The following is a 26222-nucleotide window of genomic DNA, read 5'->3' on the forward strand; positions in this document are numbered from 1 at the left end:
ACCCCAGAGCCCTTATAGAGACCCCAGAGCCGTTATAGGGACCCCAGAGCCCTCCAGAGCCCCTTGCTGGGTCCCAGCAGCTCTTCTCCCCCCCAAACCCACCTTTCTGGCTGCAGCTGCTTTTCTTCTCTGGCTCCCCCTTCCTTCCCCAGGGAGGTTTTCCTTGTTCTTTGGCCAGGCTCCAGCTGCAGCTCAAGGGTAAAGCTGCAGCTACAATTCCCCTTTGGGTTTTCACCCAAAAAACAGAGGCTTGGGACAAACTCTGCCCAGGCACTCACTGAACACGAGACATCAAACAGGGCACACAGAATAAAATGCATCAAACTCTAAATCATGGTACAATGACTGTCCACCCCAGTCTAGCACTGACATTAAAAACATTCAACCAATCAGAAAGACCTCCAACCATCCCTTAGATAGAGAAAAGCACACAAGGAACAAATGCAAAAAGAAAAATTCCAAACAATGCTCAATTAAATAACCATGGACTGATATAAAACATGTTTAATGAACTTAAACCACTTGACTTCTTCCCATTGTTCTCTATCAGAAATTAACCTTATTTAAGTTCTCCTTTTAACACTTCATTCAAACTGACTGAGAAGCAAATGGTTTGAACCAAACTCCATAACTTGATGACTTCAGGGTCTGTGCTCCTTGACTTTTGCTGAAGGTGTTTTGAACCCAGGCTTTGTTCTGGAGCTTTTCCCCAACCTAAAAACCCTTCTGCAGATGGGACTCCCTTCCCTCAGGGTTCGGTGGCCTCTAGTTTTCCTGAAGGCTGGGGGGGATCTGGGAGCCAAATCCCAAGGGATCCAGCCCAGCTCTGCACACACACACACACATTTCCAGCTGGTCACATCTCACGGGGGCCACCACCACTCCACACATTTGCACCCAAAGACCCCTTGGAGTTCATGGCACTGGGTTTGAGGGACTAAGAAATGATCAGGCTGGTGGTTTGCCCTCAGAGGAGTAAGATCCGATGATGCATTTCTATTTTCATGAAAATATCACCTGTAAAACACAAACATATTTCTGCTTCAAATGCAATTTAAAATTCAAAGACATAGAAACATTCCTCTAGTTCAAAGGGAAATATAAACTCCTATTTCTAAAGCCAAACACACATTTCCCCATGCTAATGGGGTTTGGACTTCAAAGAGAACCTGGCAGTAGTCCCTGCAAAAAACTGAAAGAACTGTCAAAATACAAAACCTCTCCTTCTCCCCCCCGTTTGTGCTGCAGCTCCAACCAATTTGGGCTATTTAGGTAAGCAACTTCCAAAACCAGTTTGTAAGGTTATCTCCTGAACTTGGCTTTCCTCACTCCCCCCTTTGTTTTAGTAGTTTATTCACAGGAAAATCATCTCTTTCTAAATTTGTAACATTCCAAATTTCACTTGAAACAACTGTAAGAATGTCTTCAAAACACAGCTGGCACTTCAAAGGTGTATACAATTTAAGACAAATGGCAAATAAAATAAGTACTTAGTGATACCAAAACCACACTGAGCTTAGGATGTGCTTAAAAACCAGAGTCCACTTCCAAGTGAAGCTGTTGCTGCTCCCCTCCCTGGGCACTGTTCAAGGAAAGCCCAGCACAGGAAACAAGAAGTACCACAGGCTCCTTTTTAAACATCAAAGCTGCAGTTCTGGATTATCCCCACCAGGACAGTCCCTGGAAATGGAATTCAGTAACAGCTTTTAGGCACTCTCAGATTCACATTTGTTGCAATAGTTCATGACTTTCTTTCTTAAATCATACCTCAGGATTTCCCTGAATTATTACAGTGGAGGAAACAAACCTTCTCCTAACAGGAGCCAACCAAGCAAACAGAGAAGCAAAGCTGACAGCGGCACACACGGACTCAACAGCCCTGCACAAGCCCAGGAGTGGGGGGGGAAATATCCTTGAGAGCACTGCTGGATTTCAAAAAGGAGTCAGTCACATCAACTTTGTAACAAATAAAAAAGAGAAGCCAAAATAAATAACTGTAGACAGGGTATTAAACACCTTGAGAATACCAATAAGAAAAAAATAAGAATAAAGGCATCTATTTGAAGTACAAAGAGTTTGGGAGACACCATTTGTTTGCCACGAAGCCTTTATTTTGTTGGCTCTTCTATAGTTAGAATCCAAACCTTACCCTCCCACAAAAAGCAGAAAACCTCTTCAGAGAGTTAGGAGACGGAGGCAGTTTGGACTAATGGGCAGAATATCCCTGGAGACAAAATAAAGCAGAGAAAATAACCCCATCCTCAACAGCAGAGCTGCCTCCCCACTGCCTGCTCCTGGAGACTTGCTCTGGGGGTGACCAAGCCTAAAGTCTCCTGCCTAGTCCTGGGCAATACTTCCTGGGGACCACAGCACCTCTGAGTTCCTAAAAATATCACAGGTTGGGCAGGTGCTTGGATTTTGTCTGGATTAACTCCCCCCTTCTTTTCCATGTGCTGCACTACTCACTCTAATGGTGCTTGTACTCCCTGAACCATTCCCTCCCCCATCCAACCATCCCTTTGCCCTCTCTGACAAGGACAGTGGCTCCAGGTGTTCTGCCACGCTCCCAGGGCACAGGGGGGGACTGTGGAGCCACCCTCGAGGGGGGAAACGTGCCCTGCCTGCCCTGCCCAGGGAAAGGGAACTGCCCCCAGTGTTCCCCAGCACAAGGCACCCTTGGGAATATCCCCTGCAATGGGACACTCAGGACAGCAACAAGCACTGCACGAGGCTGCTCTGGCACAGCACCAATTTTAGCCTCAGCTTTTCTCTGGACCACTTCACTTTGTTTGCCGCCTCATCCTGCAGTCAGAACTTGCTGTCCTTGCAACCTTTCAGGGTGACCATAAATCACAGAGGCCTCTGCTCCAGCACCCACAAGGGCCTGAACCATCTGACAGGATCCATTTTTCCAGGGAATTCAAAGCTCCACCTGAGGACCAGGGTCTTTTCTCACCCATCCCTGTGCTGGAGCTTGGCCTCCATCTCACTCTGCTCTCAGTTCTCTCCATGGTTGAACACTGGCAGCCCTGGCCCTGGGTGGAGCTCGGCATCCTGATCCCATCCCTCCCGGCCCCGGAACCGCTGGCTCAGCAATGGGGGGCCCTCCATTGCCAAGGGCACGGGCCCGGCGGGGCTCACGGGGGGAGCAGGAGGTCGAAGGGCTCCAGCACTCCTGCTACAACCTTCCAGCACTACAGCCAACAGAGGGGCCTCTCCAGCCCTGCCTCCCAAGGCATCCTGAACTAACCCAGCCCACCTCCACAGGACAAACTGCTCCCTGTCTGCCCAGTCCAGTGTAATCCCAGAGGCTCCCAGGTCATGCAGAACAACTGCCCAGGGGAGCAGAGACTCCAGTCCATCTCTTCCTATCAGAGGTTTGGGTGAGTTTGGCAAACAGACAAACTCAAGAACTACCCAATGTTTTCACAGTTTAACCCCTGTCACACCAATCACCTGAACAGTGCCAGTCCTTCATTCTCCCTCTCTTGTGTTAAGGACTGAGCAAGTTGGACCTGTGTCTGACCAGGACAGGTGCAAACCAAATGCTGGGGACTGGAACACACACCTGGCACTCCTGCAGCTCTCACAGTCACATTCCAGAGAAAACAGCCAATTGCACCATCACTGCTCATTTCTTAATCCCAATCCCACACTTCTTTGGCACTTGGAGCACCACTTTTATCACCCAATTACAGCCCATTAGAGAGCTCCATGTCTAGCAGGGACAGGGACCCCTGGGATACTCTCAGCAATGCCTGAATCCATTGCAGGGACCTTGCTTTGAGCTCCCCAGGGCCGGGCACCCCGAGGATCTCCCCGAATAATCCTTTCGGTGCGCGCTGGAGTCCTCGGGGTGCCCCAACCCGGGGGGCACCAACAGCACTGTCCCTCCAGGGGCCCAATTTGGTCCCAAGGCTTCAATGGACAGCCCAAAAGGCATTTCAGGAGCCCTTCTTTGGAACCCACCAACGGGTACGGGGAGGAAGCCACAAGAAGGCCTCATTTCTAAAGGCAGGGGGATCTTGCCTGTGTCCCAGACCGGTCTGGGGATCTGAGGCCCTTCCCGAGAAAATCTCGGTGCCGGCGTGAAGGGCCAGAGATCCCTTGGAGCCATGGGAGAGCAGGCACAGAGTCCCTCCTGGGGGCCAATTCTGCTGCCTGAAATCAGCTCTTCAAAGAAGCCTCTAAGACTCAGCTGGTGAGTTTTCCAAGCCAGGCATTCCTTGCTTACAACACCCTGCCATGATCCCAGCCCCACGGGGGTCCTGGCAATCAGATCCCAAAGGGCACACACAGGTGTCTCCACTGCAGCTGATATGGCAGCATTACAGGAGGGTTCATTTTGCTTCCCTGCATTCCTGTTCCACATTCAGGACAATCCCAACACTTATCACCACACACACCTACCCTTAGAAGGTCTCTGAGGGGCTTCACCGAGGGCCTTCCCAGGTCTTCTCTGTCTGGAGCCCTCAAAGTCCTCAGTGCCTGCCTGAGGAACCTCAACACAACTCACCTGCTTACACAGCAACTTGGTGCTGCTTGGCTGCTGCCTCACTTCCCCTTCTTCCTTCTTTCTTCACCTCCCTTGGTTGGTCCCTTTCAATCCCTTGGCTCAGCTCTGTGCAGTTTCCAGGCTCCATCCCACTGCAAAAAGGATTAGCCCTTGTTACATCTCAACACTCAGATATCATTCCCCCTTTTTTCTTGACACTGGGCCATCAGGCCAGGGTCTCATTATTTAAAGCACAGTTTGACTCCTCAGTGACAACACCTGACAGCCCTGAATCCTAACACAGGCTGAGACACAAACACGGATGGGAACTCTGAAGGATCCACTTTGTCCTGCTCACCAATCCAAAGGAGCTTTCTTAACTCAAGGGCCTTGTCCTGCAACTTTACCTGCTATAAATGTGACCCACAAGACCTGCAAAGGCCCTTCCCACTTCCCCTGCAGGGCTGGCAGTGCCACCACTCGACACGGACCCAGTGGCTGGGCAGGAACGGAGGGGCTGGGGCGTCCAATCCATCGGCCCAGGTGGCACCAGGAATTCCTGCAGTTCCTGCAGGGGAGAGCCTCAAGCCAACAAAGGATTAGGAAGAGCATTTGAAACTTTAATATGTATAGCCCCTGGAAGATGGGGAGGTGGACAAGGCCTACTGGGGCAACAAGGACACACTCAAGGCTACCTATTAAAAGGATCTACCAGCATTCAAAAGCTGTCACTGTCCTTCTGTCAGGGGGTGTCAGAGACTGAAATGGTTGATGATTTATGCATTCTAGGAGACTTTTGCAGGCTTTTGACTTGCATGATACCTCTGATGAGCAGTTGGGCCCCTCCCTCCCTCCAGTGCTGAAGGTGTGAAGTCCTGAAAAGGCAAGAGCTGAGCTTGCAGGCTTTTGACTATTGATACATCTGACGAGCAATCAGGACCCTCCCTCCCTCCAGTGCTGGAGGTGTGAAGTCCTGAAAAGATAAGAGCTGAGCTTGCAGGCTTTTGACTATTGATACATCTGAGGAGCAATCAGGACCCGCCCTCCCTCTGCTAAACTTGAAAGGCGGGAGCCAGGCGAGACACAGCAGCTCTTGCGCAGGGCCCAGGGAGAGGTTGGAGGCTCGAGGCACGGCCCGTGACACTGACCATGGATATGATAATTCATAACTTCTTGGAGTGTGGGGGCTTCCCTCCTTCACCCCCAGCAGATCAAGACCACCACTTCAAGTGACAGACATGGAAGCTGCAACTATCAAGTTTTATCGCTGGACCCCGTGGGCGGTGACTATGGACATCTGTCCACTCTCAGCTTTTCTTTCCCTTACTCTCCCTTGCTCTTATACTGCCTTTCTCTCCCTTATGCATTTTTCTCCTCCTCAGAAAGGTTATGACAGCACCCAAAAGTGTTAGCTTACCTATTGATTATGACAGCACCCAAAAATGTTAACTTACCTATTGATTCAAAACTGTTAAAATAAATCTTATCAATATATGTTTTCATACACCGATTATTTAGTGTCGTTTCGCTTTAATCCACCCCAAAGGAATTTTTGATAAAACCCGGGTTACCCCCCCCCCCCCCTTTTCCTGGGGCAGGTCGTAACCCGGGTCGTAACAGGGGGAACTCAGGAAACTCTGTTTGCCAAGAGCCTCCAGGAGGATTTCCAGCTTTTGGGGCTCCCTTTTAACCATTTTTCCCATCCCTGTAGCTGGGACTGTCACCTGCCCTACAGGGGGAACAGCCCACAAAGTTCACCATCAGGGATGCCATTAACTCAAAGTCCCTTCTCAGGGGGGTCACTGCACCCCTTGTCCTTTCTTTGCCCTCCCCAGCAAAGATGCTTCCAACAGTTCTGAGACATCTGGCAGACCCAGAGCTCTCCTCAGGGAATGCTTCAGCTGCTTAAAGGCTGCCCTTGCACCATCTAGCCAAGGCAGCAAATGCTTACAGGCTATTTGAGAAGTTGCCATAACAGTCTTACCACACATCCAGAGCGAGCAATCCAGAGTCCAGCCCGTCCCACCATTCCCAGGAAGGCAGTTCATGGGCTGTCTGGGGCTCAGGGAGGAGTCAGGGGGCTTCTCTTCTTCCTGCCCGCTTTCCAGATTTTCTCCTGCAAAAGCAAAGGTTTCTTGGCTTTCCTTGCTCAAGGACATGCAGCAAATGCCATCTTTGCAATCTAATCCTGGAAACTACTCCAGGTTGTCATTTCAGGGGGTTCTCTCAGGTCCTGCACTAATCAATCCCCTTGGCCATTGGTTTCTTGGCAGGTTCTGGCATTCACCTTCTACAAGCAAACCAGGAGGAGCAAATTCAGCTGTTCCTGCAACCAATCCAGTCTGGCATTCTGATTTTAAAGGATACTGGGTTTGCCTTACCAGGAGAGATCCCACAGTAGGGGTAATACCTACAGGTTCTGCCCTCTTCCACTCTCCTGCAATTCCACTGGCCCACACAACAGGAACAACTGCAGCTACCACTTCAGTCGGGACCTTGCTGCTGACAGGAGTTATTCCCTGCACAACAAGAGCTGCTACTTGGACACATTTAGTTTCAGCAATTACAGTGTCAATAGCCCCAGTTTTCCATTTCATTTCTGCCTCAACTTTTCCAGTCCCTCTCTTCCTAGCACAGGTTTGGATGAGTTTGGCAAACAGACAAACTGAGGAATTCCCCAGTGTTTTCCCAGTTTGACCCCTGTCACACCAATCACCTGAACAGTGCCAGTCCTTAATTCTCCCTCTCTTGTGTTAAGGACTGAGCAAGTTGGACCTGTGTCTGACCAGGACAGGTGCAAACCAAATGCTGGGGACTGGAACACACACCTGGCACTCCTGCAGCTCTCACAGTCACATTCAAGAGAAAACAGCCAATTGCACCATCACTGCTCATTTCTTAATCCCAGTCCCACACTTCTTTGGCACTTGGAGCACCACTTTTATCACCCAATTACAGCCCATTAGAGAGCTCCATGTCTAGCAGGGACAGGGACCCCTGGGATACTCTCAGCAATGCCTGAATCCATTGCAGGGACCTTGCTTTGAGCTCCCCAGGGCCGGGCACCCCGAGGATCTCCCCGAATAATCCTTTCGGTGCGCGCTGGAGTCCTCGGGGTGCCCCAACCCGGGGGCACCAACAGCACTGTCCCTCCAGGGGCCCAATTTGGTCCCAAGGCTTCAATGGACAGCCCAAAAGGCATTTCCAGAGGCCTTCTTTGGAACCCACCAACGGGTACGGGGAGGAAGCCACAAGAAGGCCTCATTTCTAAAGGCAGGGGGATCTTGCCTGTGTCCCAGACCGGTCTGGGGATCTGAGGCCCTTCCCGAGAAAATCTCGGTGCCGGCGTGAAGGGCCAGAGATCCCTTGGAGCCATGGGAGAGCAGGCACAGAGTCCCTCCTGGGGGCCAATTCTGCTGCCTGAAATCAGCTCTTCAAAGAAGCCTCTAAGACTCAGCTGGTGAGTTTTCCAAGCCAGGCATTCCTTGCTTACAACACCCTGCCATGATCCCAGCCCCACGGGGGTCCTGGCAATCAGATCCCAAAGGGCACACACAGGTGTCTCCACTGCAGCTGATATGGCAGCATTACAGGAGGGTTCATTTTGCTTCCCTGCATTCCTGTTCCACATTCAGGACAATCCCAACACTTATCACCACACACACCTACCCTTAGAAGGTCTCTGAGGGGCTTCACCGAGGGCCTTCCCAGGTCTTCTCTGTCTGGAGCCCTCAAAGTCCTCAGTGCCTGCCTGAGGAACCTCAACACAACTCACCTGCTTACACAGCAACTTGGTGCTGCTTGGCTGCTGCCTCACTTCCCTTCTTCCTTCTTTCTTCATCTGATGCCAATTTTATGCCCCAAAACAAGGCGCGGAGAAACTGCTCAGAGACAGAATTTCAGTCTATAAGCAGGAGGTATTTATTTCACGGCCGGGGAGCAGCCAGGTCGCCCTGGACAAACTGCTCCAACTCGAGAAACACACAATCCAACTTTTATACACGTTTTGCCAAGCAATTACATCATATATTATGAATATTCATTACATTGCAACATCTACTTTTAATATTCATAACAGGTGGAGTTGAGGCGGAGTTAGAGGCGTGGTCCTTAATTTGGGGAGAACTTCGGTGGGAGTTCCGGTCTTCCTTCATCATGAACCTCGTGTCCTTTTCATCATCATCCTCCTAAACTTTTGAACCTTCCCTAATTTGGGTAGCTTCCTTATGAATTTGGCAGAGAGTTTCGGTATTTGGCACCAATACCTAATTTCTTGGCATGTCCCTCTCTTTATCTCTTTGGTTTCCTCCCCATATGTCTCTTTTTGTGTGTACTAGCATTTTCTGTTCATGTTTATGTTCTCCTGTGTCAGCGCGACCTGTACCTCAGTGAATTTATTGTCTCCGCTTTCATAATGCTGAATTCTATGTGCCTTGCTAAAGCTTGCTTCTACATTTTGTGCTTAACTCTTTATATTGCTTAAGTTCGCTTTTCAGGTGTTACCTGGCTTCATTTCCCCCCTTTTCTTAGAACTTACGAATTCCTTCGTCAAGTTCTAATCCTAAAGGTCGCTGATATGCTTTTATCATTGCCCAGATCATTTGGGTTCTCTTGACCATGGACCTTAACTTACACCACAGGCATATGTTCATGAGGGTTAACAAGAGCATGCCTATAGCTATAATCAATATGGGGTGTACTAGGTAGTGAAAGACTTGAGTTGCTGTTGGAGAGTACCCTGTGAAAATGTCCCACCAGTGATGTTGACCTACTTGTGTAACTTTCGTCAAGATATTCTTTATACCCTCTGAATTATGCTCTACTTGCCACACCATGCGTTGGGTCGTTTGATTCACCTTTTGAGCTAACTTTCTTACCTCAGGATGCATAAGCATTTCTTTGAGAAGCTTAGTATCCATACCTATCTGTAGTTTGGGTACTTCATGATACAAAGTGTACTCAGCTTCGATTAACTGCTGTGTGGTTATGGGTGCAGTATAGCTAAAGTCACAACCTACAATTTTGGTGAAGTTACATATACAAAAGTTAGTATCATTAGTCACTTCAAGACAATTATCTATAACTACATCAACACAAGGGGTTCTAATGCAAGCGCATCCATTTCCTATATAGAATACTTGTGATCGGGTTTTATTGTGCGGAAGCATTTCAAAAGTGCATATACCGTCTTCAGCATCTAAGCATAAGTCTTCAGCTTCTACTATGGCATTTTCGCAAATATAACCTAATTGTCCTTTAGGAATACATGCCTCTGTGCTAATTGATTGCCACTTGTTCTTAGTGTGGTCATAGTTTGCCCAGACATTATGATCTACAGGTCTGACAATGGCATCTTGATGTATAGTTCCTAATGTTAGAATGGGGAAGATAGCTCTCTCTTCTGCAGCGCTGATGGTGAGGACATAGGCCTCAACATGTTCTTGTTGTGGATCATAGGTAAAATTAACTAATTGCCACCAAGCCTGGTGGTCTATTTCAAATCGTGTAGTGGAGCTATCTCTTAATATTGTTTCTCTTACTTCTTGAGGTAGTATACCTGACATCCCTTCTCTCAATATTCCTGCTGCCACTGACTGTATCCATTGTTGTGTTTGAACGCACTGGATAGCAAGTGCAACTTCTTTGCTAATATCTCCAGCGTAATCAGCAATCTTGACAAAATCTTCAGCGGTGTGGTCAGCTATTAGAGCCATCAATTTAACCACTAAGGATTGTGTTTCTGCTAAAGTTAGCATAGATGAGCTTAAAGGTACTTTAAGCTTACCTAGATTGGAAGTGACGGTACTCAACTTATTTAGTATTACCTCTTGGTCTATGGTGTTCATTATACCAAACCCTGTGCCAATCCATCCACTTATATCTCTTTGTGTTCGTTTGTGAAGTGACCTAGTCGCTAACCAGGCATTCCAGCCTTTGAGACTTTGCTTTACAAATGGCTGGCAATCTTCTTGTAAGTGTGTAATGTCTGTTTGAATGTTCATCTGTACCTTCTTTAGAGAATATGTAGGATCTAGTAGTAACTTCAACTCGTTTGACTGTCTTATTACTTGAGGTCCTATCAAAGTGAAATTATGTATTCTTCTACATTCTACTTGTGGAGTGATTCCACGAGATGGGTCTTTAGCTAGTGAAATTCTTTTTATAACGGTGTAACCACCTGGAGAGCTTCCCTCCCTATTACAGGTGAATGTCACTGAGTGATCTAGCTCGAATAGAATTTCACATTGTGCTCTGCCTCCTTCAAAACTATCCCACTGACATGAGATTGGTCCCGGCCGTTGAATCCAAACAATGGGCTGACCTCTTTTTACTTGGCTATAAGTGATTAAATCCTGTTTAGATTCATCTGGCCAGAATTTAATTATCAGTGTTAACCTATCTGTTTTCCCTATTAGTCCCTCAACTTCTCGACACCCTATTTGAAATTGGTCTCCCTTTTGTGCTATGAGATAGCCTTGATCTGGCGTGTAAGGTTGCTTGTTATGTAAAATATAAACCTCCATTTCTGGGAAATCACCTTCGGAATCACCGAAATGTACTTCCGCGTAAGCATTAGACCACGGTCCTTCAGAGGTAGAATTTTGAGATAAAACTATACTTATCAGAAGTCCAATGATCAATGTTGAAAGAGCCGGATTCATGATGCCAGGTCTTCCTGCTTATCTTCTGGAGCTTTCTTGACTCGAGAGTAGTGAATCCATGTAGGTCGTTCCTTGATCCTAACCGCGGTGAAGGTGGTCAGCAGCACTTGGAAAGGTCCCTCCCACTTTTCTTGTAGGGGTTTTCCTAAAAGATTCTTAACATACACCCAATCACCGGGGTTAAATGGATGCAATTTACAGTCAGGTTGCTTGGGCTGGTGTTCTATTACTACTGCAGCATTTTTATCAAAATGTTTTCCAACAGCAATTACATAATCATATATATATTGATTGCCTATTTGGTCTACAGCATCACTATTTACAACTTGCATAGCATAAGGTCTACCGTACAGAATTTCAAACGGGCTCAACTTTTCTTTCGATCGAGGTTTGACCCTCAATCTAATCAGAGCAATAGGCAGAGCTTGATACCATTGTAAGTTAGTTTCTTGACATATTTTAGCAATTTGTTGTTTAATAAGATGATTCATCTTTTCCACTTGCCCACTGGCTTGTGGCCTGTAGGGCGTATGCAATTGCCATTTAATTTGCAATGCTTTGCTTATTGCTCTCACAACTTTTGCACAGAAATGTGTACCTCTGTCTGAGGATATACTCCTTGGTATTCCAAATCGTGGTATAATTTCGTTTAGCAAAACTTTAGTTACCTCCCTCTCCTTGTTTGTTCTGCAGGGAAATGCTTCAGGCCACCCAGAAAATGTATCAGTTAGTACCAATAGGTACCTATACCCCCCTTTTCTTGGGAGTTCAGAGAAATCAATCTGCCATACTTCACCTGGGAATTTACCTCGATGTATTGCTCCCTGATGTATCTTGGTCCCTGTATTTGGGTTATTCTTCAAGCATCGTTCGCATTGGGTTGTAACTTGTTTTACAGTAGTGAATAATTTTGGTCCTGCTATTCTAGTTTGTAAATACTGATAAAGTGGATCTAAACTCCAATGTGTTTTCTCATGTTCTGTTTTCACAAATTGCCACATTAACTTCTCTGGTATTATTAATTGTCCTGTTTCTAATTGACCCCATCCATTGTCTAATAATTTGCCCTTGTTCTTTTGAATCCATCTATGATCTGAGTCCTGATAATCTGGTTGGAAGTCGGTATTTAGCTCTTCTGGTATTAGAGCTGTTATAACCACTTCCTTGGTTCTTGCAGCAGCTAATTTAGCTTCTGCATCAGCTTTCCTATTTCCTATCTCTGGAACAGTGTTACCTTTTAGGTGTCCTTTGCAATGCATTATGGCCACTTGTGCTGGGAGTTGGACTGCTTCTAACAATCGTAGAATTTCTTCTGCGTGTTTGACTGTTTTCCCTTGGGCGGTTAGCAGTCCCCTTTCTTTCCAAATTGCTCCATGAGCATGTACGACGGAGAAGGCATACTTAGAGTCTGTCCAAATATTAATTCGTATGCCTTCTGCCAATTCCAGGGCTCGGGTAAGAGCTATTAATTCTGCCTTTTGGGCTGAGGTCCCTGCAGGTAAAGGATTTGATTCGATTACCTCTTCCGTTGTGGTTACTGCATAGCCTGCCATTCTTACTCCTTGCTTCACGAAGCTGCTGCCGTCCGAGAACCAGTTGTCTGCATCTTCAAATGGCTCTTCTTTGAGATCCGGGCGACTGGAGTAGACTGCTTCGATGGTTTCTAGGCAGTCATGCTCTATTGGTTCTGCTGACATTCTTCCTTCTAGAAATGAGGCTGGATTCACAATGTTAGTTACTTGAATGGTTACGTCATCTGATTCAGCTAGGATTACTTGGTACTTTAGGAATCTGGAAGGTGACAACCAATGGCCACCTTTCTGTTCTAGTACAGCAGACACAGTGTGGGACACTAACACAGTCATTTTCTGGCCCATCGTGAGTTTTCTGGCCTCTTCTATATTTATGATCACTGCGGCCACCGCTTTCAAACAGCTGGGCCATCCTTTGCTTACTTCATCCAGCTGTTTGAAGAAATAGGCCACAACTCTTTTGTGTGGTCCCAACTGTTGCGCCAAGATTCCTAAAGCCATCCCTTGCCGTTCATGAGAGAACAGCCAGAATGGTTTTGTTACATCAGGGAGGCCCAAAGCCGGGGCTCTCATGAGTTCTTGTTTCAGTCTCTTAAAAGCTCCCTCTGCTTCGGGAGTCCAAACTAGGATACTCTTAGCTTCCTTTAATAAATCATACAATGGCTTGGCGAGTACCCCATATTGGTAGATCCATAAGCGACACCAACCTGTCATTCCCAGAAAGGCTCGTAGATCTCTCACCGTTTCTGGTCTGGGCATCTGGCAAATGGCTTCTTTCCTCGCTGTTCCTAGGGATCGTTGTCCTCTGGAGATCTCATATCCCAGGTATACTACCTTTTCTTGCACCAGTTGCGCTTTCTGTTGAGAGACTCGATATCCACTTAGTCCCAAGAAATTTAACAAAGAAATAGTCCATTTAACACACTCTTCTTCTGATTCAGTTGCTATCAGCAGATCAGCTACGTATTGCAGAAGAGTACCATCCCCCTGTGGCTTTTCCCATTGTTCCAATTCTCTGGCTAATTGATTCCCAAAGATTGTTGGACTGTTTTTGTAGCCTTGAGGTAACACTGTCCAGGTTAATTGGGTCTTTGTTGAATTTTATTACGGCTTCCAAATTTTCCAATAAATCTCTACCCAGTAGAGGTTTTGGAAAATTTGGTAAGTACAGAAACTGATGGATCCCCATTTGTTTTCCAATTTTGTATTTAATAGGTTTTGGGAAATAAGCTTTTTCTGGTTGGCCTGTTGCTCCCACAACTTGTACAAATTCATCGCTCTCGGGTACCAACTCTTGATTTAAAACCGAAAATGTTGCCCCTGTGTCTATCAGAAAATCCAATTCTTTTTCACCTTCCTCTAGCTCCATTTTAACCAGTGGGTCTGCTAGGGAACGACTCACTGGTCCCCTTCAGTCACTGCTCCGTTGTGCAACAGCAGTGTTTGCAAGCCTTTCTCCGAGCTGGGGGCAGTCTCGTCTCCAATGGCCTAACTGAAAGCAATTGGAACATTGATCCGGTCCTACTCTGATGGGTTGGGGTCTGAATCCTCCCCTCCCTCTCATAGGGTAACCACGACCTCTACCCCTGGCACTTGTGTCTTGGAATTTTGTATTTTGGGCTGCCACTGCTACTGCTACGATCCGAGCAACTCTTTTATCTTCCCTCTTTTTCTCTTCTTTTTTCTCTGTTGTTGTATACTTCCCAGGCCTCATTCATCAATGTCTCTAGATCTTTATTTGCTGGATGTTTAAGTTTTTGTAGTTTCTTTCTAATATCTGAAGTGCACTGCCCCATTACTAGCCCTAGCAGTTGTTGTCTCCCTTCTTCCGATGCTGGGTCTAAGGGTGTGTATTGTCTCATGGCAGTCCTAAGTCTATCTAGAAATTCTGAGGGACTTTCATCCTTTCCCTGTCTAACATCATACAAAGCTGCCCAGTTAATGGCTTTAGGTATTGCTTTCCGCAGACCTAATGCTATTAGCTTCCTATATTGCACCAGTTTCCCATAAGAATCGGGGTCGTTTGGATCCCACTCCGGATCCCTACTTGGAAATACAACTTCTAACTCTTCAGGCAATACGGCGGCACTATCTCTTCCTGTTTTCAATACTAGCTCTTTTTCCGTTTCTGTTAATTCTGACAGCATTACTTCTATATCACTCCAGTCGATATCTAGGTTCTTTGCAATCAACTCGAACCTCTTAGCCACCCCTTCTGGATTTTTCCTAAAATTCCGGGCTTCTTCTCTCCAGCTGTTCAAATCACTCGTTGTAAATGGCATCTTTACTTTTACTCGTCCCTGCTCTCCTGCGATAGGCATTATCTGTCGGAGGGGAGCTACTGTATAACTTCTCTCGATTCTTTCTTTTGCTTCCTTTCGAGCTATAGACCTGGTGTAGTGTGGGTGGCTAGTTCCTTCTCCAGGGTCGTCTTCTTCTTGGGTTCTAGTGTCTATTCTATTCTTTCTCTTTTCTTTTCTTTTCCCTCGTCTCGGTTCTTCATCCTCACTTCCTGTTCCTTCCCAGTCATCTTCTCCCAACCTTCTGGCATGGTTCACACAGTCTAGCCGCCTCTCTTTCTGGGTTTGGAGGAGACGCTGTCGACGCTCAGCTTGTCCGGGGCTGCTCTCTTCCCCTTCTTCTGTCCCTCTGGTATCTCTCTTATCATCTATTTGAATCACTATGTTTAACCTTTGGGTGTTGTCTTCCTTTTCCCCTTGAATAATAATACCACTACATCCTCCCTTGGGGGAATCGCCCTCTTTTTCGTTACCTCTTAGTCTTGGTGGGCTACTTTCATTCTCATGACTAGCATCTCTTGGTGTACTAGTTTCCACTCTGTAGACACTGTCTTCTTTTCTCGGTGTACTGGTATCTCTATTCCTGTCGTCTTTTGGTTTAGGCGGACTACTCTCTTCCCCGTGACCCTCTGGTCTCATCAGGCTACTTTTTTCCTTATCGACCTCTTCCTCTCTGTAACTTTCTTCTCTGTAACTTTCTGACCCCTGTGGACTACTCAGTCCCTGCGAGCTGCTTTCTCCTTGGGGGCTCTCCGATTTTGATGGGCTACTTTCTTCCCAACTGTCTTTTGATTTTTGAGGACTAGCTCCGGTCCTGGATCTTCCTAGCTCTAGCGAAATATCTCCTAATAGGCTAGTGTCTCCTTCACCTTCTCTCCGCTTTGGTCGTGGTATCCCGTATCCTGGAGCATATGGTTGGTACTCCCATAAACTTATTCTACTTTCTTCTTCACTGTCCCTTCTTTTTAATTTAAGACACTGTTGTCCGATACTACAAGCATCACAACAACGTCCCTTTGGCTTCAAATTTTTCTTATCCTTTTCCAAAGCTAAAACCAAGGGGTCCTGCGGTGCAACATTTACTCCGCATTCTCTCTGCCACTCAGGCTTATTCCTGAGCGTGAAAAACATGTCGCAATACATCACTTCATCCCACTTGCCCAGTCGACGGAGGAACAACATAAGCTGTAAAATAGTGTTGTAATTTGTTGTCCCTTCAGGTGGCCATTTCTCATCATCATCTAGTTTATACAGAGGCCACCATTGCGTGCAGTACTTTAAGAGTGTTTTCTTGCTTATGTTTCCTCCTGGGGCTCCCCCTAGATCTCTCCAATGCTTTAGGATACACCCCAGGGGGGTTTTCATATTTATGTCCTTACTTTGCTGGCTTCCCATTATTATCGTAGGGCCTGGTGATGTAGTAATGGATAAGGTTTTGTGAGAGGTAGGGGCTCACCAGACAAACTTATAGGGTGCTCTTCCAGATTTTTCTACTATCTGTGCGTCAGTAATATACCAACTAATCTGGGGATCGTGTTCCCAAACGGGTGTCCAATCAAGAAACTCTTCTAATACTAGTGGATCGTATCCCAACCTCCCACTCTCCTTTTCTATTTTTCTTATGAATTCCTTTACGTGATATTCTATTATGTCAAGCAATTCTTGTCTCTGAATTCGTGCTTCTATGTCCAATCGGGCTAGGCTTCCACCAATGTGTTCACACTGTGTAGCTTTCGGTATGTCAGTAAATTCTACTTTAAATCGCAATACTTTCCTTATCCTATTCCACCGTCTTAGAGTATTTCTGATTCTGCCCCAATACTTCATGTACGCAATCTCCAATCGCTTCGTCCGTTTCTGGCCTGGCTCCTCGCGGAGAACAGGAACCGCAGAGCGGGACTCCCACTCGCCCCGCAGCAGAGCCGCGTCTCAATCACACTCACATTCACACTTGCACACTTGATATAGGAGAACTTTCCTACCTTCTGGTTTCTATCTGAGCAATCTGCGTTACCGAGCAAGGTCGCGAGATGGCGCCGCAGACCGAGAGATATGGCTTTGCTGTCGGCTGTCCGATTTATGTTACCACAAACTCACAGGATGTTGCTGCAAACTATAAAACACACTTCTTACAGAAAATGCAACCAAGATGTTACAAATACCTGTCTATGAGTGTGGCAACAATAAAATCTCACCCACTTAGTTTCTGCCAAATCTTGATTTGACCAACAGCGTATACAGTAGAAGGTAAGGGTACGATTGAGCGCTATTTCTTGTGTTCCTCTTGGACCCAGAATATATTTACCACAATTGTTACACAAAGCTCTAACATACAGTGAACAATAACAGAAAGGACAGATTTTAATCCTAGGATTTATACGTGCCGGCAAGAGCTTATTCACTTTTATAGAACTGAGATTGCAATCATTTCCCATATAGAGTTAAAAAGACGTCTTAAGAACTATACCATATATGAAAAACACAACATCTAATTTTTTACAACAGACAAACAAACTGCTGCAAGCAATGAAACAGCTTATTTTAGTTTCGTTTTACTCGTTGACAAAAACCAGAACATTTAGCAAGAGAAACCGCATTCCAAGAATTCTTTGCTAGTACAAGGAGCTTTCTGGGTCCTAAAGCTCCTTGAAACTCTCAAACAGCCTCGGAAGAATTAAAAATGGTTAATTTTCTGAATCGAGCACAGTTTCCAATGCATTACCAGACAATATCATACACAAAACAAACAAACAAACAAAGAATGATCAGGGTAAATTAGAGCAAGAACATTTGCAAACAAGACACAGAAACATAAAGGGTGAACACAGCATTACAAAGAAAAGACATTTACACTGCAGTGCCGGGACTCTAACCCGTTTAGGGACTCTAACCCTTTCTTGGCAGGACTCTAACCTGCTCTCTTGTTTACACTGCAGTGCCGGGACTCTAACCCGTTTAGGGACTCTAACCCTTTCTTGGCAGGACTCTAACCTGCTCTCTGTTTACACTGCAGTGCCGGGACTCTAACCCGTTTAGGGACTCTAACCCTTTCTTGGCAGGACTCTAACCTGCAACTTTCAATACCTGGGACTCTAACCCAGCTTTAGGGCTAATGCTGAGGCGTCCCCCAGCTCCCTTTTGGGCGATAGCGTCCTATCCCCACCAACTTAATTACCTTCTTTTATAAACTGCAGTTCAAAACATAAATACCTCTTAATTTGAAGCAGGAGGTTCTTGTCCACCGTTGCGCAGATCCAAGGGGTCTGGGAGACTCTGCCGACAAAAATTCAGTCGGGGGGCCCTGAGAGCGTCCCGGCCCCTTGGGTCCTGGCTCAGGAAGACCCCCGCTCCTGCCTGGCTCGCCAAATTGATGCCAATTTTATGCCCCAAAACAAGGCGCGGAGAAACTGCTCAGAGACAGAATTTCAGTCTATAAGCAGGAGGTATTTATTTCACGGCCGGGGAGCAGCCAGGTCGCCCTGGACAAACTGCTCCAACTCGAGAAACACACAATCCAACTTTTATACACGTTTTGCCAAGCAATTACATCATATATTATGAATATTCATTACATTGCAACATCTACTTTTAATATTCATAACAGGTGGAGTTGAGGCGGAGTTAGAGGCGTGGTCCTTAATTTGGGGAGAACTTCGGTGGGAGTTCCGGTCTTCCTTCATCATGAACCTCGTGTCCTTTTCATCATCATCCTCCTAAACTTTTGAACCTTCCCTAATTTGGGTAGCTTCCTTATGAATTTGGCAGAGAGTTTCGGTATTTGGCACCAATACCTAATTTCTTGGCATGTCCCTCTCTTTATCTCTTTGGTTTCCTCCCCATATGTCTCTTTTTGTGTGTACTAGCATTTTCTGTTCATGTTTATGTTCTCCTGTGTCAGCGCGACCTGTACCTCAGTGAATTTATTGTCTCCGCTTTCATAATGCTGAATTCTATGTGCCTTGCTAAAGCTTGCTTCTACATTTTGTGCTTAACTCTTTATATTGCTTAAGTTCGCTTTTCAGGTGTTACCTGGCTTCACATCTCCCTTGGTTGGTCCCTTTCAATCCCTTGGCTCAGCTCTGTGCAGTTTCCAGGCTCCATCCCACTGCAAAAAGGATTAGCCCTTGTTACATCTCAACACTCAGATATCATTCCCCCTTTTTTCTTGACACTGGGCCATCAGGCCAGGGTCTCATTATTTAAAGCACAGTTTGACTCCTCAGTGACAACACCTGACAGCCCTGAATCCTAACACAGGCTGAGACACAAACACGGATGGGAACTCTGAAGGATCCACTTTGTCCTGCTCACCAATCCAAAGGAGCTTTCTTAACTCAAGGGCCTTGTCCTGCAACTTTACCTGCTGTAAATGTGACCCACAAGACCTGCAAAGGCCCTTCCCACTTCCCCTGCAGGGCTGGCAGTGCCACCACTCGACACGGCCCCAGTGGCTGGGCAGGAACGGAGGGGCTGGGGCGTCCAATCCATCGGCCCAGGTGGCACCAGGAATTCCTGCAGTTCCTGCAGGGGAGAGCCTCAAGCCAACAAAGGATTAGGAAGAGCATTTGAAACTTTAATATGTATAGCCCCTGGAAGATGGGGAGGTGGACAAGGCCTACTGGGGCAACAAGGACACACTCAAGGCTACCTATTAAAAGGATCTACCAGCACTCAAAAGCTGTCACTGTCCTTCTGTCAGTGGGAACTCACAGGAAACTCTGTTTGCCAAGAGCCTCCAGGAGGATTTCCAGCTTTTGGGGCTCCCTTTTAACCATTTTTCCCATCCCTGTAGCTGGGACTGTCACCTGCCCTACAGGGGGAACAGCCCACAAAGTTCACCATCAGGGATGCCATTAACTCAAAGTCCCTTCTCAGGGGGGTCACTGCACCCCTTGTCCTTTCTTTGCCCTCCCCAGCAAAGATGCTTCCAACAGTTCTGAGACATCTGGCAGACCCAGAGCTCTCCTCAGGGAATGCTTCAGCTGCTTAAAGGCTGCCCTTGCACCATCTAGCCAAGGCAGCAAATGCTTACAGGCTATTTGAGAAGTTGCCATAACAGTCTTACCACACATCCAGAGCGAGCAATCCAGAGTCCAGCCCATCCCACCATTCCCAGGAAGGCAGTTCATGGGCTGTCTGGGGCTCAGGGAGGAGTCAGGGGGCTTCTCTTCTTCCTGCCCGCTTTCCAGATTTTCTCCTGCAAAAGCAAAGGTTTCTTGGCTTTCCTTGCTCAAGGACATGCAGCAAATGCCATCTTTGCAATCTAATCCTGGAAACTACTCCAGGTTGTCATTTCAGGGGGTTCTCTCAGGTCCTGCACTAATCAATCACCTTGGCCATTGGTTTCTTGGCAGGTTCTGGCATTCACCTTCTACAAGCAAACCAGGAGGAGCAAATTCAGCTGTTCCTGCAACCAATCCAGTCTGGCATTCTGATTTTAAAGGATACTGGGTTTGCCTTACCAGGAGAGATCCCACAGTAGGGGTAATACCTACAGGTTCTGCCCTCTTCCACTCTCCTGCAATTCCACTGGCCCACACAACAGGAACAACTGCAGCTACCACTTCAGTCGGGGCCTTGCTGCTGACAGGAGTTATTCCCTGCACAACAAGAGCTGCTACTTGGACACATTTAGTTTCAGCAATTACAGTGTCAATAGCCCCAGTTTTCCATTTCATTTCTGCCTCAACTTTTCCAGTCCCTCTCTTCCTAGCACAGGTTTGGGTGAGTTTGGCAAACAGACAAACTGAGGAATTCCCCAGTGTTTTCCCAGTTTGACCCCTGTCACACCAATCACCTGAACAGTGCCAGTCCTTCATTCTCCCTCTCTTGTGTTAAGGACTGAGCAAGTTGGACCTGTGTCTGACCAGGACAGGTGCAAACCAAATGCTGGGGACTGGAACACACACCTGGCACTCCTGCAGCTCTCACAGTCACATTCAAGAGAAAACAGCCAATTGCACCATCACTGCTCATTTCTTAATCCCAGTCCCACACTTCTTTGGCACTTGGAGCACCACTTTTATCACCCAATTACAGCCCATTAGAGAGCTCCATGTCTAGCAGGGACAGGGACCCCTGGGATACTCTCAGCAATGCCTGAATCCATTGCAGGGACTTTGCTTTGAGCTCCCCAGGGCCGGGCACCCCGAGGATCTCCCCGAATAATCCTTTCGGTGCGCGCTGGAGTCCTCGGGGTGCCCCAACCCGGGGGGCACCAACAGCACTGTCCCTCCAGGGGCCCAATTTGGTCCCAAGGCTTCAATGGACAGCCCAAAAGGCATTTCCAGAGGCCTTCTTTGGAACCCACCAACGGGTACGGGGAGGAAGCCACAAGAAGGCCTCATTTCTAAAGGCAGGGGGATCTTGCCTGTGTCCCAGACCGGTCTGGGGATCTGAGGCCCTTCCCGAGAAAATCTCGGTGCCGGCGTGAAGGGCCAGAGATCCCTTGGAGCCATGGGAGAGCAGGCACAGAGTCCCTCCTGGGGGCCAATTCTGCTGCCTGAAATCAGCTCTTCAAAGAAGCCTCTAAGACTCAGCTGGTGAGTTTTCCAAGCCAGGCATTCCTTGCTTACAACACCCTGCCATGATCCCAGCCCCACGGGGGTCCTGGCAATCAGATCCCAAAGGGCACACACAGGTGTCTCCACTGCAGCTGATATGGCAGCATTACAGGAGGGTTCATTTTGCTTCCCTGCATTCCTGTTCCACATTCAGGACAATCCCAACACTTATCACCACACACACCTACCCTTAGAAGGTCTCTGAGGGGCTTCACCGAGGGCCTTCCCAGGTCTTCTCTGTCTGGAGCCCTCAAAGTCCTCAGTGCCTGCCTGAGGAACCTCAACACAACTCACCTGCTTACACAGCAACTTGGTGCTGCTTGGCTGCTGCCTCACTTCCCTTCTTCCTTCTTTCTTCACCTCCCTTGGTTGGTCCCTTTCAATCCCTGGGCTCAGCTCTGGGCAGTTTCCAGGCTCCATCCCACTGCAAAAAGGATTAGCCCTTGTTACATCTCAACACTCAGATATCATTCCCCCTTTTTTCTTGACACTGGGCCATCAGGCCAGGGTCTCATTATTTAAAGCACAGTTTGACTCCTCAGTGACAACACCTGACAGCCCTGAATCCTAACACAGGCTGAGACACAAACACGGATGGGAACTCTGAAGGATCCACTTTGTCCTGCTCACCAATCCAAAGGAGCTTTCTTAACTCAAGGGCCTTGTCCTGCAACTTTACCTGCTGTAAATGTGACCCACAAGACCTGCAAAGGCCCTTCCCACTTCCCCTGCAGGGCTGGCAGTGCCACCACTCGACACGGCCCCAGTGGCTGGGCAGGAACGGAGGGGCTGGGGCGTCCAATCCATCGGCCCAGGTGGCACCAGGAATTCCTGCAGTTCCTGAGGGGAGAGCCTCAAGCCAACAAAGGATTAGGAAGAGCATTTGAAACTTTAATATGTATAGCCCCTGGAAGATGGGGAGGTGGACAAGGCCTACTGGGGCAACAAGGACACACTCAAGGCTACCTATTAAAAGGATCTACCAGTACTCAAAAGCTGTCACTGTCCTTCTGTCAGTGGGAACTCACAGGAAACTCTGTTTGCCAAGAGCCTCCAGGAGGATTTCCAGCTTTTGGGGCTCCCTTTTAACCATTTTTCCCATCCCTGTAGCTGGGACTGTCACCTGCCCTACAGGGGGAACAGCCCACAAAGTTCACCATCAGGGATGCCATTAACTCAAAGTCCCTTCTCAGGGGGGTCACTGCACCCCTTGTCCTTTCTTTGCCCTCCCCAGCAAAGATGCTTCCAACAGTTCTGAGACATCTGGCAGACCCAGAGCTCTCCTCAGGGAATGCTTCAGCTGCTTAAAGGCTGCCCTTGCACCATCTAGCCAAGGCAGCAAATGCTTACAGGCTATTTGAGAAGTTGCCATAACAGTCTTACCACACATCCAGAGCGAGCAATCCAGAGTCCAGCCCATCCCACCATTCCCAGGAAGGCAGTTCATGGGCTGTCTGGGGCTCAGGGAGGAGTCAGGGGGCTTCTCTTCTTCCTGCCCGCTTTCCAGATTTTCTCCTGCAAAAGCAAAGGTTTCTTGGCTTTCCTTGCTCAAGGACATGCAGCAAATGCCATCTTTGCAATCTAATCCTGGAAACTACTCCAGGTTGTCATTTCAGGGGGTTCTCTCAGGTCCTGCACTAATCAATCACCTTGGCCATTGGTTTCTTGGCAGGTTCTGGCATTCACCTTCTACAAGCAAACCAGGAGGAGCAAATTCAGCTGTTCCTGCAACCAATCCAGTCTGGCATTCTGATTTTAAAGGATACTGGGTTTGCCTTACCAGGAGAGATCCCACAGTAGGGGTAATACCTACAGGTTCTGCCCTCTTCCACTCTCCTGCAATTCCACTGGCCCACACAACAGGAACAACTGCAGCTGCCACTTCAGTCGGGGCCTTGCTGCTGACAGGAGTTATTCCCTGCACAACAAGAGCTGCTGCTTGGACACATTTAGTTTCAGCAATTACAGTGTCAATAGCCCCAGTTTTCCATTTCATTTCTGCCTCAACTTTTCCAGTCCCTCTCTTCCTAGCACAGGTTTGGGTGAGTTTGGCAAACAGACAAACTGAGGAATTCCCCAGTGTTTTCCCAGTTTGACCCCTGTCACACCAATCACCTGAACAGTGCCAGTCCTTAATTCTCCCTCTCTTGTGTTAAGGACTGAGCAAGTTGGACCTGTGTCTGACCAGGACAGGTGCAAACCAAATGCTGGGGACTGGAACACACACCTGGCACTCCTGCAGCTCTCACAGTCACATTCAAGAGAAAACAGCCAATTGCACCATCACTGCTCATTTCTTAATCCCAACCCCACACTTCTTTGGCACTTGGAGCACCACTTTTATCACCCAATTACAGCCCATTAGAGAGCTCCCTGTCTAGCAGGGACAGGGACCCCTGGGATACTCTCAGCAATGCCTGAATCCATTGCAGGGACCTTGCTTTGAGCTCCCCAGGGCCGGGCACCCCGAGGATCTCCCCGAATAATCCTTTCGGTGCGCGCTGGAGTCCTCGGGGTGCCCCAACCCGGGGGGCACCAACAGCACTGTCCCTCCAGGGGGCCCAATTTGGTCCCAAGGCTTCAATGGACAGCCCAAAAGGCATTTCCAGAGGCCTTCTTTGGAACCCACCAACGGGTACGGGGAGGAAGCCACAAGAAGGCCTCATTTCTAAAGGCAGGGGGATCTTGCCTGTGTCCCAGACTGGTCCGGGGATCTGAGGCCCTTCCCGAGAAAATCTCGGTGCCGGCGTGAAGGGCCAGAGATCCCTTGGAGCCACGGGAGAGCAGGCACAGAGTCCCTCCTGGGGGACCAATTTTCCTGCCTGAACTCAGCTCTTCAAAGAAGCCTCTAAGACTCAGCTGTGAGTTTTAGAAGCCAGTCATTCCTATACACTGTGAGGTATTTTAAGGCTTATCTGACTGAAAAACATAAAGCTTTTATCATGGACACCTGACCTCCCATAGACAGCTCCTTTCCCCTTTCAGTACAAAATTATTTTCATGGAATCACTCAATAGGAGGTGCCCAGGAACCCCAGACTGTGCTTTTCAGAACAGAAAATAAACAGAAGAAAGGAGTTTTGCACAAGTGTAACATACTCCAGAACAGACCTGACTTTAGTTTTACCCTTTGTGTTCAAATATTCCACAGAAAAGCTCCAGCAGGAGAGCTGGCACATTCCCAAGAGTATCCTGGAAGTCCCTTCCACAAGGGCTGTAGGAAAATTTCAGTTGTAGGAGTCCCTTATGCCTGCAGATGCCTGGAGATCCTCTCCATCCACCTCGTGCTCTCCTAACAGCAGAAAGGGTGCTGAGACAGGAGGAAGGAAACCTTTAGCATAAAGCTAGGGAGGAATCTAAAGCTTCCTTTCCTGGGGAGCTTTGTGAAGTCTGCAGATGAGAAAGGGAAAATTTGCATCTCCTTTGGTGCAGGTGTCAACAGAGGCTGAGACTTTTTGCCTTTTTCAGACAACTGTGCCCTTTTTGGCTCCCTGGCAGCTCCAATGGCACCAGAACCCCCTTCCTGCACACCCACGGCTGTCACACACAGGCACCCACACACCTTTGCTCCAGCCCACACATGGCCAACATTTCCTCACCCTGCACATCCCAAGGGGAGTATTTTTGCTAGAGAGCACAGCAACCCCCCTGTCCTTGCAAACTGCCTCCCTGCAAAAAAGGAATCGTTTCTCCTGGACACTTCCCCCACAGTCAAGGTCTTTTCAAACTGCTGTCGTGCCACCAAACCTGCTCAGGGTCCCTCCCAGCTTCTGCCTGTCCTTGCATTTAAAGGCATGGGCATATTCTATCTTCCAACAGCAAACCCCAGCTCCTCCCTGGCAGTACAAGCCCTGCTCTTACCTGGACAGACTCCCAGACTCGGCACAGCTGTGGCTCATGGAGCAGCTTCCCAAGGCCCTTCTCTCTCCCCGCAGGAAGCACAACTCGCCTCCACTCCCCAGCACCAGGGGAAACCACGAGCCAGGCTGGAAATTGACACAGAACGAGCAAAAAGCATTAACAGCACAAAAAAACCAAATTAAAGCAGTCTTTGCCTCATAACCCTGCACGGGGAAAGGGTTTGGGATCCCAAAGCAAAACCTGAGACACCCAGAGAGCACCAGCCCCGCAGCTCGGCCACGGCTCCCCCCGGGGTTACCCGGCAGGTAAGGGGCTTACCCGGCCCCCGCTGCCCAGCAGAAGGCGCCCCTAAACGCCCCCCGGCTCCCCCGGTCCATAACCCAGCGGCCAAGGCGCTCTCCCCTCCGCAGCCCGGGCAGCAGCGGGGCCACGCCCTCATCCCTCACACACAACCGCCCACACCTGCCCCGCCGGTCCTTTATACCGCGGGCCGGCAGCGCTGCCCAATCAGCACTCGAGCGCCTCCGCCCAATCCCAGCCCGCTTGGCCCTGCGGCCCCGCCCCGCTCGCTGAGCCCGGCCCCGCCCCCCGTTCCCTCAGCGCGGCTCCCGCCGCAGCCCCGGCGGGCGCTGCTGGGGCCGGGGAAGGGCGGTGGGAGCTCCGCGGTCACGGCCCGGCCGGGAGCTCTCCCGGGACAAGGGGAGCGAGGCGGGCAGCGGGGACGGCGGCGTTCTTGGGGGCGGGCAGGGCGGGGCCGAGTGGCGGGGCCGGCGCGAGCCGGGGGGCGGGGCCTGGGCGGGTCGAGGGGCG

At 48.5% G+C, this 26222-nt stretch overlaps 1 long non-coding RNA gene across 1 annotated transcript; it reads right to left on the reverse strand.

Annotated features, from left to right (window-relative positions):
* Positions 1 to 315: 315 nt before the first annotated feature.
* LOC135407788 (uncharacterized) lies at positions 316 to 25863 on the reverse strand. The gene is made up of 6 exons (XR_010427028.1): positions 25793 to 25863; positions 22936 to 25537; positions 20055 to 21976; positions 19029 to 19094; positions 4903 to 8330; positions 316 to 4647 (listed from the first exon to the last, which is right to left on the reverse strand). It is a non-coding gene; the product is annotated as an uncharacterized LOC135407788 (long non-coding RNA).
* Between the last annotated feature and the right edge of the window lie 359 nt (positions 25864 to 26222).

This window comes from Pseudopipra pipra, chromosome Z (genome assembly GCF_036250125.1).
Source record: "Pseudopipra pipra isolate bDixPip1 chromosome Z, bDixPip1.hap1, whole genome shotgun sequence".
In the NCBI taxonomy this organism is placed as follows: domain Eukaryota; kingdom Metazoa; phylum Chordata; class Aves; order Passeriformes; family Pipridae; genus Pseudopipra; species Pseudopipra pipra.